Raw genomic sequence first — 13,971 nt, 5'->3', positions numbered from 1 at the left:
TATGTATATATATATAAAGACATATACATTTATAAAGTTATAAATACATTAATAAAGTTTCTATCAGTTAAGAATTTATTTATCTACTGCTTTTGTAAAGTGACTAAATTGTATTATGTAGGATATGACAAAGGCAAAGGATCCCAACAGAGCATAAGGTTGAATTCATAGACTCCTAGCAGGTCAGTGTCCCAAATAGACAAAATGATTGCTAATTAACCTACTCTTAAAACTCTTCAAGAGGGCTTCCTAGGTGGCGCAGTGGTTAAGAATCCACCTGCCAATGCAGGGTACACAGGTTCGATCCCTGCTCCAGGAAGATCCCAGATGCTGCAGAGCAACTAAGCCTGTGCGCCACAACTATTGAGCCTGCGCTTTAGAGCCCGTGAGCCACAACTATTGAGCCCATGTGCTGCAACTACTGAAGCCCACGTGCCTAGAGCCCGTGCTCTGCAACAAGAGAAGCCATGGCAATGAGGAGCCCGCGCACCACAACAAAGAGTAGCCCCCACTCACTGCAACTAAAGAAAGCCCGCGCACAGCAAAATAAAGACCCAACACAGCCAATAAAATAAATAAAGTTATCAAAAAAAAAAAAAAAACCTCTTCAAGAAAAGAGTTCAAATCCTCTTGCAGTCATGAGATAAGAATAAGAATAAACTGATTACTGTTTTCCAGCAAGACAATATAGGCAACACTGGCCTAGTTTTTTAATCTTTCCAAATCTCCAATAAAAACAGAGAAGCTAGAATAACAAAATAAAATTTTATGACCAACACCTACAGCAAAATTTAAAGAAAGGGTATTCCTGCAACTCTCAAACTTGGATCTACCATCAGGCCCACATGGAACCAGCAACTGTATGGGAGAAAGTGGAGGCAAGAAAAAAGTACTTCTGATGAGTGTGAAATCCAGAAAAAAAATTCCTGACAGGTATTTGCCCCCAAAATAAGATGTCCTCATTTTTGTGTAAAAAGCTTAATGAGCCAATTTGAAAACAGCAGACATGCCTGGGAGGGGCCTTCAGAGGCTATGATTCATGGGTGAGTTCAAGGGACCGCAGAATGGACTGATTATGCAGGGGAATTTCTGTACCAAGAACTTTCCAAATTGACCAAACTAATGCCCCTTTCAAAACAAGTGCCCAACCTAAGAAGAACACCTGAGAGGAGAAGCTAAACAGAGCTGGGTATAAACACTAAGGCAAAGGAAAAAGAAGCTCCAGAATAAAAGTATGGGGGAGAAGGCCTGAGGCATGAAGCTAGGAAAGCTCTTTGGACCGTTCCATCCTTTGAGTACAAGGAAACCCCATCACTTAAAACTGGCAAGAGGAATGAACTGTGGACAGAACCCATGTAAAGTTTTTGTAAGGAAAAGGAATAATGAGCAGAATAATATTCATGTTGACAATAAAGGTGTGCCAGGAAACATCCCACAAAATTAATAAAATATTCCCTAATATTTCAAAACAAGCTAAAAGAATTTCAGAAAATAATAGAAACAATGAAAGAATACCAGAAGAATTAGAAACACTCAGAAGTGAGCTGATGTGGAGAAAAAGAATATTTGAAAAGAAAGAGGAAAGAACTCAAGAAAGACTTAGAAACAAAAGTAAAAATCATTTCAGAAATGATGACCAAACTAGAAGGAACATAGGAACAAATAAATGGATTTGGATAATGGGTAATGCCTTTGAATACGTTTGAAAAATAGAATATAGGAAAGAGGAAAGTAAAAGAAGCTATAAAAGTTAAAAAAAAAAAAGCAATAAAACAAATTAAAAGAAAGTGATAGAGAGAAAAAGGCAAATAAAATCCACTACCTATGTAGTAGAAGTACCCAAAGAAGACATCTAAAGCAAGAGAATAGACTCAATACTGAAATGTGTAATTCAGAAAAACTTTTCTGAAATAAACAAAATCTTTAATCTATATACACATTGAAAAGGCAAACCACATACCAAGAAAAGTTTAACCAAAAGAGACCACATATTATTATAGTAAAACTAACTTTAAAAAAAGTCCTTTGTGTATCTAAACAAAAAGACAAAGTCACTTATAGGGAAAAGAAAACCTGATTGCTGGCATGCTTTTTAACAGGAACACTTTATGACAAAAGACAATGAAATATCTTATATTTGAGATACTCAAGGAAAGAATGTGTGAGCTGAGTCTTTTACATGCAAAGCGACCTTCAAATAAAAATGCTGAACTTTCTATGAACATATAAGAATTCAAGAAATATTGCCCCATGGAGCCCTTCCTGAGTAATCTACTAGAGAACAAACTTCAGACAACTCAAATGACTAGAGAGTCCATGGCATAAGGACTGGTGGTGAGAATTCAATATATACTCACCTATGAAACTAAAATTAAATAATGGATACAAGAAAATATTGTAGTACATAATGGCTATATGTTCTTATGTTGTACACACAGCACAATTATTAAGAAGTGGAGGGAGAAGGAAGAAAGAATACTGAAAATAGAATAAACTTGCTAATCACCTTAAATAGTTGCTATAAATGAAGGTATCACAGAGTTAGAATATCATTAAACCTTCATGAAATAATGCATGTAGACAATAAATATTAATGATAGCTAACACCATAAAAACAACCAGACAACATGTGCCTCCTGATAAAAGTACACATGACCATCAATGACATATTTTTGTTTTTCCCTCCCCCCCCAAAATCAAACCTGAATTTGAAAGTCTTAAATCCCATTAGTTGACAGAAAATTAAAAAGAAAAGAAAAGGAAAAAAAGAACAGGTTAAGTAACCCCAAAAGGGTAGATTGAGCAAAACACAGACTGTGGAAAATTCTCCAAGACAAAGTGGGTTTATAGATCAAAAGGGACTTAAGATACATGTCAAATAATTGCAATGTAGAAACTATGTTGAATCCTGATTTGAACAATCTTAAAGAATAATCATGAAGCAACTGAGGAAATATGAACACAGTTCGGATACATAATAATATTTAAAAATTAGTGGGTGATTTTAAATATGTTGTAGTTCTATTTCTTAGAAAATAATAAACAACTGACTATAAACATTTCTTGCTTATCTACCACATAGTCACATTATTTAACCTACCAATATGCTAACATAAAATTATAGTACAGCACCATGGAGCCAGTAACATCATATTACATTGATCAAATAGAAATTTAGAAGTCCTGTGATTAAAATAGAAAACTGAAATGGAAAGTTTGTCAGATGAGATCTGGTCTAATAAATGATTGCCTAGTCCCAAGCCTGTCACTTAAAGGACATTCAGTGATGAAACTTTTGAGTTCACTAATTAATCTATTCCATAGACATACTTTAGTCTTCTATTAAACTACTTTTGTGTGTGTCTAAAATGAGCCCTTTTTGGCTTATATTTGAGTCCATTTCCTTTACTTGGCTTTCTTTAAAATGGTCATATCAAGACAGACTTGGAGTTGACTACTTTTTTGTCAGACCATTAGATTGATTTGAGAAAGGGCTTTAAGGAGTAGATGTAAAGTTTGTCAGATAGTTTGCAAAATGTCGGTATGTGGGGAATTCCCTGGCAGTCCAGTGGTTAGGACGTGGCATTTTTTACTGCTAGGGCAGGGATTCAATCTCTGGTCAGGGAACTAAGGTCCCACAAGTTGTATGGCACGGCCAAAACACACACACAAAATTATGTTAATTAGCTGTATCCTTCAGGATCCTTACTCACAGAAAAAGTAATTCACTATAGCTAGTTTTAAAAGAAGGGGGTTATTGAAAAAATCAAGTTAGGCAGTTTACAGAATCTCTGGAAGAATCAAAAACTGAGTTTGAATACTACAGAGCCAGAAACAGAGCATCAAAGAAAAATGCCCAAATCTCCACAGGCTATTCTAGTGTACCCATGACAACTAGCTAGTTCACCTTGCTGCTGAACACTTAAGACACCAGGGACCTGTTGCCAGAAACTCCAGAAACTTAGACTCAAGTTTGCCTTAAGAGCCAAGTGTCAGGCTTCTTTGGTGGCACAGTGGTTGAGAATCTGCCTGCCAATGCAGGGGACGCGGGTTTGATCCCTACTCCAGAAAGATCCCACATGCCGCAGAGCAACTAAGGCCGTGTGCCACAACTGTTGAGCCTGCGCTTTAGAGCCTGTGAGCCACAACTATTGAGCCCATGTGCCACAACTCCTGAAGCCCATGTGCCTAGAGCCTGTGCTCCGCAACAAGAGAAGCCACCGCAACGAGGAGCCCGCACACCACAACAAAGAGTAGCCCCTGCTCTCTGCAACTAGAGAAAGTCCACGTGCAGCAACAAAGACCCAACACAGCCAATAAAAAAATAAATTAAAAAAAAAAAAAGAGCCAAGTGTCTCCATTATCAGGATTGGCAACTGATTTGATCTCTTCAACAAAAACATTACTGCTCACATCTGTCTCAGTTGAGTGTATCTGCTTGGTAGAACCTAGGTCACAAGTAGAACACTTGTTGCAAAGGATTTTGAGAAATACAGATTTAGCCTTCTAGATTCTGCTGTACAAAAGTTATGTTAAAGGGAGTCAAATGTTTAGTAGGTGAACTAAAATAAGAGTCTTTCACTGTTTTTTAAAATACTTAAATTCAATCTTTGTGTTCCTTCAATTTAAGCTCTGCTGACTCCTCTAACCCTCCTCAAAGGAACCATTCTTTCTGAATATCTTTATCTTTACTAGGTTTCTTCAGTCTTTCTAAATCCTTTAAGTGTTATTAAGCTTATCCCTATATTCTAATGTGTCTAACTAATGCCAAATAAAGAAGGACGACTTTTTAAGAAGGCATACATCTGCTAAAATATCCCACTGTATTCTGACCTTTATGAAAATAAATTGACTTTGCAGATGCATGTTTGACTTGTTTGGTATTTTTCTTACATAGCCATCTATAACATATTGCATATATGTTAGCATATATTTCTTTAATTAGATATATAGTTTGGTTTTAGATTATTTTTAAGTTCTTTAAGAAAGATAATTCTTTCGAAAAGTGCTTAGGGTATGTTAAATGCTACTTTTAAAAAGTATAAAACGGCATATGTACTACCAAATTATTTTTTCAAAAATAATAACCCCCAAATGACAATTCTGCTATAAAACAGGGCCAAGTTCCAAAATTCACTTTCTTTAAAATGAAAGGTCCACTGTCCCTTCTCTTCTCAGCTCAGTGTTCATTTTTTTGTACCTACTTTTGGAGCTTAAGAAATTATATAAAATATATTTATTCATGTTCTCACCTGTGGATAGAATCGCTTTATTGAAGGTCTCCTTCCTTTTTTTCCAACAGCCTTATTATACACATAAAATTACTTAAATATAAGTCATCTCAATGAAGGGTGAAGGACTTGTCTTCTAGGGAAAGTGAGTTAATAAATGCATCAACTCATCTAAGTTTGCCTACCAGATGTGACCTGACTTGGACATTTCATATTTCCGTTTGCAATCAATATAGGAAAGGAAATAAACAGATAAATAAAATCTGTTGAGGACCATGAATTGAAGGATAGAAAAGTATGGAAAGAGATGACGGTAGGCGTGAAGGAACTGCTTGAAGGCAAGGATGAATGGTTTGAATAGGATACAGAAGCTAATGAAGGGTAAATGGTTTAGTGATGCCAGGAGAACAACATGATCTTAGCTATAAAATTCTGAAATGTCCTGGAGTATAAAAGTCGTTAGAAAATATTTGGCTCCATTGCCCTAAAAACAGGTATGTTTCAGAGTTTTCCAGTTTTGATAACTATAGGCTGTTATTAAGTGGCCAATGATCAATTTTGTATAAATATTCATGTACAAATATTAGGAGACTTGTTCAGAACAGTGGCAATTAGTTGATGGAGTGAAACTAACCAAGATAATAAAGAAATAATCATTAAAACCAAGGAAGGGAAGAAAATTACAAAATTATAAAGTGTGGTCTTTGCCCCTGAGAACTCCCAGAGCCACCCTCTTAGATGGTAACCACATTAGATAGGCCAGAAAAAGATTGGCAGTTTCCAGGCTTCCTTTGTGCTCGAAGATTATTGGGCCAATGTGAGAGGCAATGACCAATATCTTTCAAATTGGCCCAGAGGGGTCTGGAAAGCAAAGTTCACATCTCTAGAGAATATTTCCATCCTTGTGATGAACTACAGGCTCTGTTTGTGTTTACCATATGGGTTTAGTCTTCAGTCAATGAGAAGATAAGCAGCCTCAGAAAACATATGGTACATATTCCATAATAATTTAGAGAAATTATGCAATGTATCTTCCATAGAATCTACAATTTAACAGAGAATAAATATCTGAAGTACAGTTGCATGAAACTTGCCAGTATCAGATTGTTCTTAGGCACAAGTAGATGTATTCATTTTGCCATTCTTAACAAGAGAAAAACTGCAGACCATCCAGTGTAGTTGGCATACTGCATTTTTTTCCCCTTTGAAAACTAAAGAAATTTATTCTTTTGATAGCCACAATATAATAATGAATGTACACTCTTTTGTACCTATGTAAGCCACCTTTTCCATAGCATGAAGTATAGTTTAAACAGTTTTTGTCTGTTATGCCGTGAAGAAACATATGATAGTCAATTGATGTTGATATATTGTTTATTTATGTCTATCGGTATTCAAATGCCTTTAATAATATTTTCAATTATTCTTTAAGTCCTAAATCACAAGCACAATTTTAAATCATAATATTTTCTTCTGAATATGAAAAAAATGTCAGTTTACAAGGTATGTCTATGTAGTATACTGAAGAAAGTATGTTTGGGAACCCAAAGAGGGTGAGAAGATCCCTTTAATTTACAATGTAGAGCAACCATGCTATTTTTCAGCAGACATTCTTTTTTACTTTTCTACTTGTCTTTATTTTTAGTCCCTATGATGTTTTGTTCCCAGATGTAGGAATGTAGCTGAACAAGGGCTGCTGCTAATTATTGAGGAAATATCCACATGAAGTCCAGATGTTAATGTGATCATTTTTTCTATCAGCAAATAGATTTCTTTCTGTGTCATGTTGAGATCAGATAAGACTCTTCCTACATTTTACCTTGGTCATTTGGAGACCTTACTTTATTTAGTTTTCAATCAGTCACTTATCATTTACCTACACTCTATGTAAAGCTTATATTCAAATGAAATAACTTCATTTATGTTTCTTATTTTGTTAAGAACCATCTAATCTAGGTTTCCATAGGAAAAGAACCTTTTAAGAAAGACATTTTATTTGCAATTTATAAAATAAAATGTTGAAACTAAGTACAAAGCTGTCTGGAAAGAAAAAAAATAAAGACTACATTTTGCTAGATGTTAACATCATATGTTTTCTTCCAGAGCAGTTATTAATAATAGAAGAGCAAAACAAACCCTAAATTAATTATGGGGATTTTTAAAGTCTCTCTGCTGGAAGAAACAAAACAAAACAAAAACCAGTCAATCTCTCATGGCTTGCCAATGGATCGATACATAATCATTTTATAAAAATGTTTTTATAGTTTAATTCAAAATTTATTTACTGAGTCTATACTCCAGAGCAATTAGCTGTTTAAATAGAGGCAATTACCATAATGTTTTCTAAGGCTAACCTTCTATTGTAAACTGACTTCACATTATTCTGAATCCTCTAGAAATATTAGCAATATAAACTAAATACTCAACACTAGAAAATTTGCACTTCAGTCTACAACTCTCATACATGAATAAAATGAGATTAGAACAAAACCAAACTTTATAATTTGAAAAAAAAAGTCAATGAGCTTAAAATTGTTATGAAAACTGCTACTTTTTTTTTCTTTTTTGATTCTTGGAAACATTGAAAAATACTTTATTAAAATATGTCTCAGTTACACAGTAGATACACAAATTTCTTTCCATTTGTAGACAAAACTGGGTGAAGAAATCCAGGAGACACCATAATTTCAAACTGTATTTCTGTTCAAACTGAAGTTATAACATTACAAATCTTCCCACTAACCAAGGAGCCAAAAAGGCTGTTCATTGTCTGATTTGGCTCAAGTAATGGGAGCCATTGTGTTGGCCTTCAGCAGACTTGGTGGGAAACCAATTTCAACTGGGTCAGATTCAAAATTTGAGCATAATACTGATACATCTGATTGTTTTGTGTAAGAATTTATGGTATGGAAAGATTTTATTTTGAGAGATATTTAAAGGTAAACTGGCTTCACATTACTTTTGAATTTTCTAACAAATTTAACTTGATTTTGCAATGCCAGGCAATTTTCAACATATTTGTTCATGAAACTTTGCTTAAAGGAAACGAACCATTCACTCACTCAGGGAAAACTTTTGGCATTAAAATAAAGTCACTATCTGCAGACTTACTCATACACAAATTAATTGCATGTGGTTTACTGATTAACAAGCGAAATACTATGAATGAAAAAGGTTTAACATCCATTATAGACTTTTGCATCACGTTAACATTAGAACACTAAAGTGCCAACTGTAAACTACCACTTCTTATATCTTAACAAATAATAATCACGTAAATTAATCCATTAATCTGGGACTAGAAAGATAGCAGGCCAAGTGCCTATAAGAAATGAGATGGTATATCTAAAAGTTCTATTTTCCTTTTTATTCCTATTAGTAAACTGATATATTTAATAGGAATAAAAATTAGTGGGAATATCTAAGTTTCTTTTTTCATTTAGCCTAATGGCATATGGTGAAAAAAAGGGGGGGAGATATGATTAGATATTACAAAATATGAGCAAGGTTTTAAACATTTTAAAGAAAAGTGAAATCTTTACGAGGTTATAGATCTTTTAAAATATTTCCAAAAATGGCCATCTTTGGTATTATGCTTCACATTTCAGGAGCTTGAACTGCATCCCAAGAACATGGAAGTATTTGAAATATTAGACTTCCTTATGATGCCAAATCTAGGTCTAAAATTTAGGAAGAAATAGCATATCTGGGGGAGGCTAGTAAGGAAAGCTTGGGTTCACGGTCCTCCCTAATGATGGGACCCCTAAAAGACACTAATTATTAATATAGACATCATAGAAATTATATTTCAACTCACAGGATCATGACTGCTATTTTTATGGAGCACTAACAATCTAAAAATAAATATTAATTTTGGTGGATTGAAAGCATCTTGTTAAAATTACCATTTCCTTGATTGCTCAATTTTATATATCTATAGACCAAAAAAAAAAAGTCTTTCAAAGGTGATTAGTATGCCTACCTGATTCCAAGCAGAATTACACATAGATTATCTAGTGAATGTAAGTTGGTGGGGAAAAAAAATAGAGAAAATACATCAAATCAGTTACAATCACTTCTAGTCCCAGAAATTTCATTGCCAGGAAATACTTTGTATGTATCATTATAAGCCTTCTTATCCACACTAACCCCAGGACACTAAACTCTGGACAATAGGGTTGATCCTAGGATGAATCATTTCAATTGATTGTACAGAGTCATTTATACGCCAAGTTTTTAATGCTAACACAAAAGAATTGAAACATTATTTTCATGTCAGGAAAAAAAAGTAGTATTTATTTCCCCAAAATTTCCACTGCATTTGTTAGTACATTTTTTTAAGAACAGAAAAATTAAACAGAGTAAAAAGATTAATCTACACAAATAAAGTGAAATATTAGCAATGTGGCCTTGTGGGAAGAGCAGTGGTCCAAAGATTTCCAGATGACTCTGACTAATAAGTCATAGCACTTTAGGCAAGTGACTTGGCTTCTCACTTACTATTTTTAAACAGTGAAATTGGAGTAATAATGGTTATCTGAGAAAATTAATTACACAAGTAATACAAGCTACAGGATTCATAAAAATGTCGAATCCACCTTTTTACTCAATAGCAGGATATGGTCTTAAATTAACTACCTAATTTCCTACAATAGATAAAGTATTCTGAGAAGTCACAAAGTTTTACTAAAGTATCTAGAATTTCTCCCTCCAAATAAAGAGATATAAGATAAATGGAGTCTAGCAGAACAGAAAGTCAGAAAAACAAAAGATATTGTATTCATAAGGGCTGAGAGGTTAAACACTCTATGGGTACAAAAAGCAAGCTTAATATGAAAATAAATATACAGATTTTCATAAAGGAGACAAGAAAGATAATACTGATAAATAGTCATCATGTCATTTATGAGTATTATCGATAAAATGATAATTGTCATTTTTTATACTTTCAGTTAAGAAGCTTTATCAAATTTTAATTCCCCCCCCCCTTCTGAAAGAGCTATTAAAAACAAAATTTCCAAAGGCCAAGAGAAAACTATTGAAAACAATCCTTATTACACATAGTTCAAGTTTGGATGGTTTAAGATGAAGAGGATGTTTTAACCTACTCCCTTAATGTAAAAGATCATTCTGAACAGCACATAACCAGTCTACACCACAAGATTAAAGAATGTTACAACATTAGCAGAAATACTTGTAAAATTTAGCACCATAGGCCACAACTGGGATTGTTATACAATGTTTCATTATGTGGATAAGCATGGAAACAGACTGTTAAGACAAGACATGTAAGCAGGATCTTTAAGAAAAGAAAACAATTCATCTTGAATGATTTGGCCTTACCTTTGCTAAAAAAAAAAGCCTTGGGTAATTGACCATTGACCTTGGAAATCACTTCCAGTACTTGCATTTTATAGTTTATTATTAGGAAAAGAAATGGACATTCTTAGATTGACTGTGGTTTACAATTTCTTATTTTATTACACTTATTGTACTTCTAACACACCATTTTCTGCCAAGTTAATAGCAATATTTTAGAGGAAGATGAGAAGTTCTGTACTCAATAATGAGCTTAATGCCAACTAATCACTTTAACCAGGGCAGTTTTGACACAGATTAGCTATAAAATGATTGAATTTCTAACTTAGTTTAATACACACAATAAATACTAGTGGGTTTTTATTTCTAAAGGTAAGCATAATTGCACATGTCTGGCCAGATATAATTAAGTCTGAAAAGCTGAAACATTTTAGCCAGCATTCAGAGAAAGAAATGTAACAGTACGTATTCATTATTAAATGTTACATGCCCTTTAAAATGCCACAAAAGAGACATTTCATTTTTAAAATATTATTGGTTATATTCAAAAGGACCTTCTAGACCATTACGTAAAATTAGTTTCCTTGGAGAGCTGAAAGTGATACAGCCCTCATCATCCAACTGCTGATCTCTTGGTTCCCACAGATTCCAGAACTAGAATTTGGCCTGCTGAGTTTTGGCAAGCCTTATGTTGGTATCAAGCAAACTCTCTTCCAAAAAAGTGTTGGATAGCACTACCATAACTCTGAGTTGTACTGAAATCCAAATGTGAATTTCCTGGAACACATATGGGAACATGTAGTCAACAGATTTCTGAAACTGCATACCAGCACTTTGCTTTGCCTCTACAAGTGCTTGCCTATCTTGGAAGAAAATCTATTAAAATCTTTTCCAGTGGATTCAGAGAGAAAATACTGCAACTAAAATGGCCACTTTGCTAGCTAGTCAGCTTCAAAATTTTATATCCTGACTTTCAGATAAAGCTCGGTGAATATAAAATGTTTATTATGTATATATGAAGGTATACCTCCAATACAGCAAAAGAGTAGAGTGACATTAACAGAACACAATCATCATCATTATCCTCTATGCAAATTTCCTTAAACTCAGCCTTTTTGCTCCTTATAATTAGGACAAGGTTGAATCTTAAGACTCAAATTTGCTATTTTCTCCTTTTGTCCAATCAGAGGTTTTGCTAAAGGCTGTTTTACATGGCGTTTTCTTAAACTACCTGATTAAAACATTGGTTTCCAGACATTTAAAAAACTCTTTTTATTTATTCATTTCCTACTACCTACCACCTCCTATTTCTAAAGAAATTCTCTTGTTTCCTACCTCAACATGTTCTCCATTCTTCAGATTTCAAGCACCACAAAGTCAAGGGGAGAACTCAGACACTTTCTAATGTGTCAAACCAATAGTCTGAGACAGTGAAGTTAACTTGAGAAATGCTTAATCTGCTTTCCACAGGTAACCGATGACTTTCTGATGGATGCCAAGTATTCTACACTCTGGAGCGTCTCAGGTAATCCTAGGCTTCTTTAATTATCAAGACAAATTCTGGCAAAGCACCTAACACCCAGTAAAAACAGGGAAGGATGGGGGAGTTAAATATGGAAATAACTTTTCTAGAATCTGAGGAACTGCTAAATATAGTAGAAATGATACCTCTCCTCAGAATAAAAATTATTTAAAAATAGGATCATATATTTTCCTAAATGAAATTTGTCATGCATAATTTAAAAAACATAAATGAATTTTTGGAGATAACAGATCAGTACATAGAACTGACATTGATAGAGATGAGCCTCAAAGACAGAATCAGGACTGACAGGCCTCTGATGAGCAAGCTGGCACATGTACATGAATTCAGTAAAGTTGGTACAAAGTCACTGTTTTCTCTTACCACTTCTACCCCCAAACTTTTTTTTTTTTTTTTAATGTGTTTTACTCACAAAATGACCACCTGATAAAATGCCTTCTGGTCTGAAGTAATAGAGCAAACTCTTATTTTAGATTGGGTTGAACCATGTTTATGGCAACGGCTATGTAATTGATGGAGAGAGAGACTGTCAACATGCAAAAGGTTCCAGGTAGAGCCTAGGAGGTGTGCACAGCTCAGGCTCCAGTTGATGGGTCTAAGTCTGGCAGACTTCGGGTAAGCCAGAAAAATGTTTTTTTGAGTGAGGGGCAAAGGATCTCTTTGGACAGAGTCCATTTAATGGATGAGAGAGCCAAGTTCATAGACTTGGACAATAAAAACAACTGAGTTGTTCAGTGAAGTTGATACTAAGTGTGATAGTGAGTACAATAAAGAGTCCACTACTAATCAGATTTGCTTTATGACTCATCCTGATATATCAGTTTTAGGGAGATAGAGACTACAAATTGGGGGGAAAAAAGAGCTGTTTGCAAAAAAACAAAAAATCAAAAACTTAGTAAGATGTTGACTTTCAAGCCAATCCTCGAGTATATACCTATTGGGAACAAAACAGTACTGAGACAACAAAAAGATAAACTCCTCAATGGCCTTGTAGCATTGGGGGTACAGGATATCAGCTGTACCCTAGCTCCATGGGGAACAGGATGCAGCGCACAGCTAACATGCCTGCGGTGGCAGTATTTCCCAAAAGCAATGATATTGGGGATGGGAAGGGAAGAGGCCATGGCTACCTGAGGAGGCTAAGAACATGTTAGAGAGCATATATATGTTAGCCAGCATAATTCTCAGATACAGGCAAGAAAAACTTTGAATACAGTTAAGTCTCAAAACAGCAGATGAAAATGGGAGCCAAGGAAACACTGTTCATTTCTAATAATCCATCTCCATACACGGTCCTCCAGGCTGCTCTGGCCTGGAACACCATGGGCTGCATTTTTATCACACATATCAGCTAGGGCTTAGAAGTAGTTCAGATTACAAGAACTCAGGAAAAATCTGATTCTTTGCCATTTCCAAGTAGAGCAAGCAGTTTGTTAGATGCTCATAAAAATTTATTACTTGGTAAACTCACTAGCTTCATTTTGAAGAAGGGGTTAAATCAGAAAATTGACTACAATATCAGCTGCTCTTAGCATTAATCACTGCTTCCTTCTCATTAAAATTCTTTTCTTGGTTTCTACAAACCTGATTTTTGTCCTAAATTTCTGGCCCTTCCATCTTGGACTTCTCAATTTCTCTTTCTTCAGTCTTAAGTGGACTTATGCTCCAAAGTTCCATCTTTTGTCCTCAGATCTTTCTCTGTGCATTTTCCCTGGGAGAATAAAGTTTAACTTACAACATATGTGCTGACAATTTTCTTACATAGTTGACGTAGTTAAGAAACAAATCATAAATAAGTTTTCAAGTGTTGGGGAAAAGTGAGGATTGGGAAACTTGTGAGTCGAAGTAAAAGAAGGAGAAAGTTCAGGTAGGTAAAAA

Source organism: Hippopotamus amphibius, chromosome 6 (genome assembly GCF_030028045.1).
Source record: "Hippopotamus amphibius kiboko isolate mHipAmp2 chromosome 6, mHipAmp2.hap2, whole genome shotgun sequence".
NCBI lineage: Eukaryota > Metazoa > Chordata > Mammalia > Artiodactyla > Hippopotamidae > Hippopotamus > Hippopotamus amphibius.
This window is presented reverse-complemented; position numbering follows the sequence as displayed.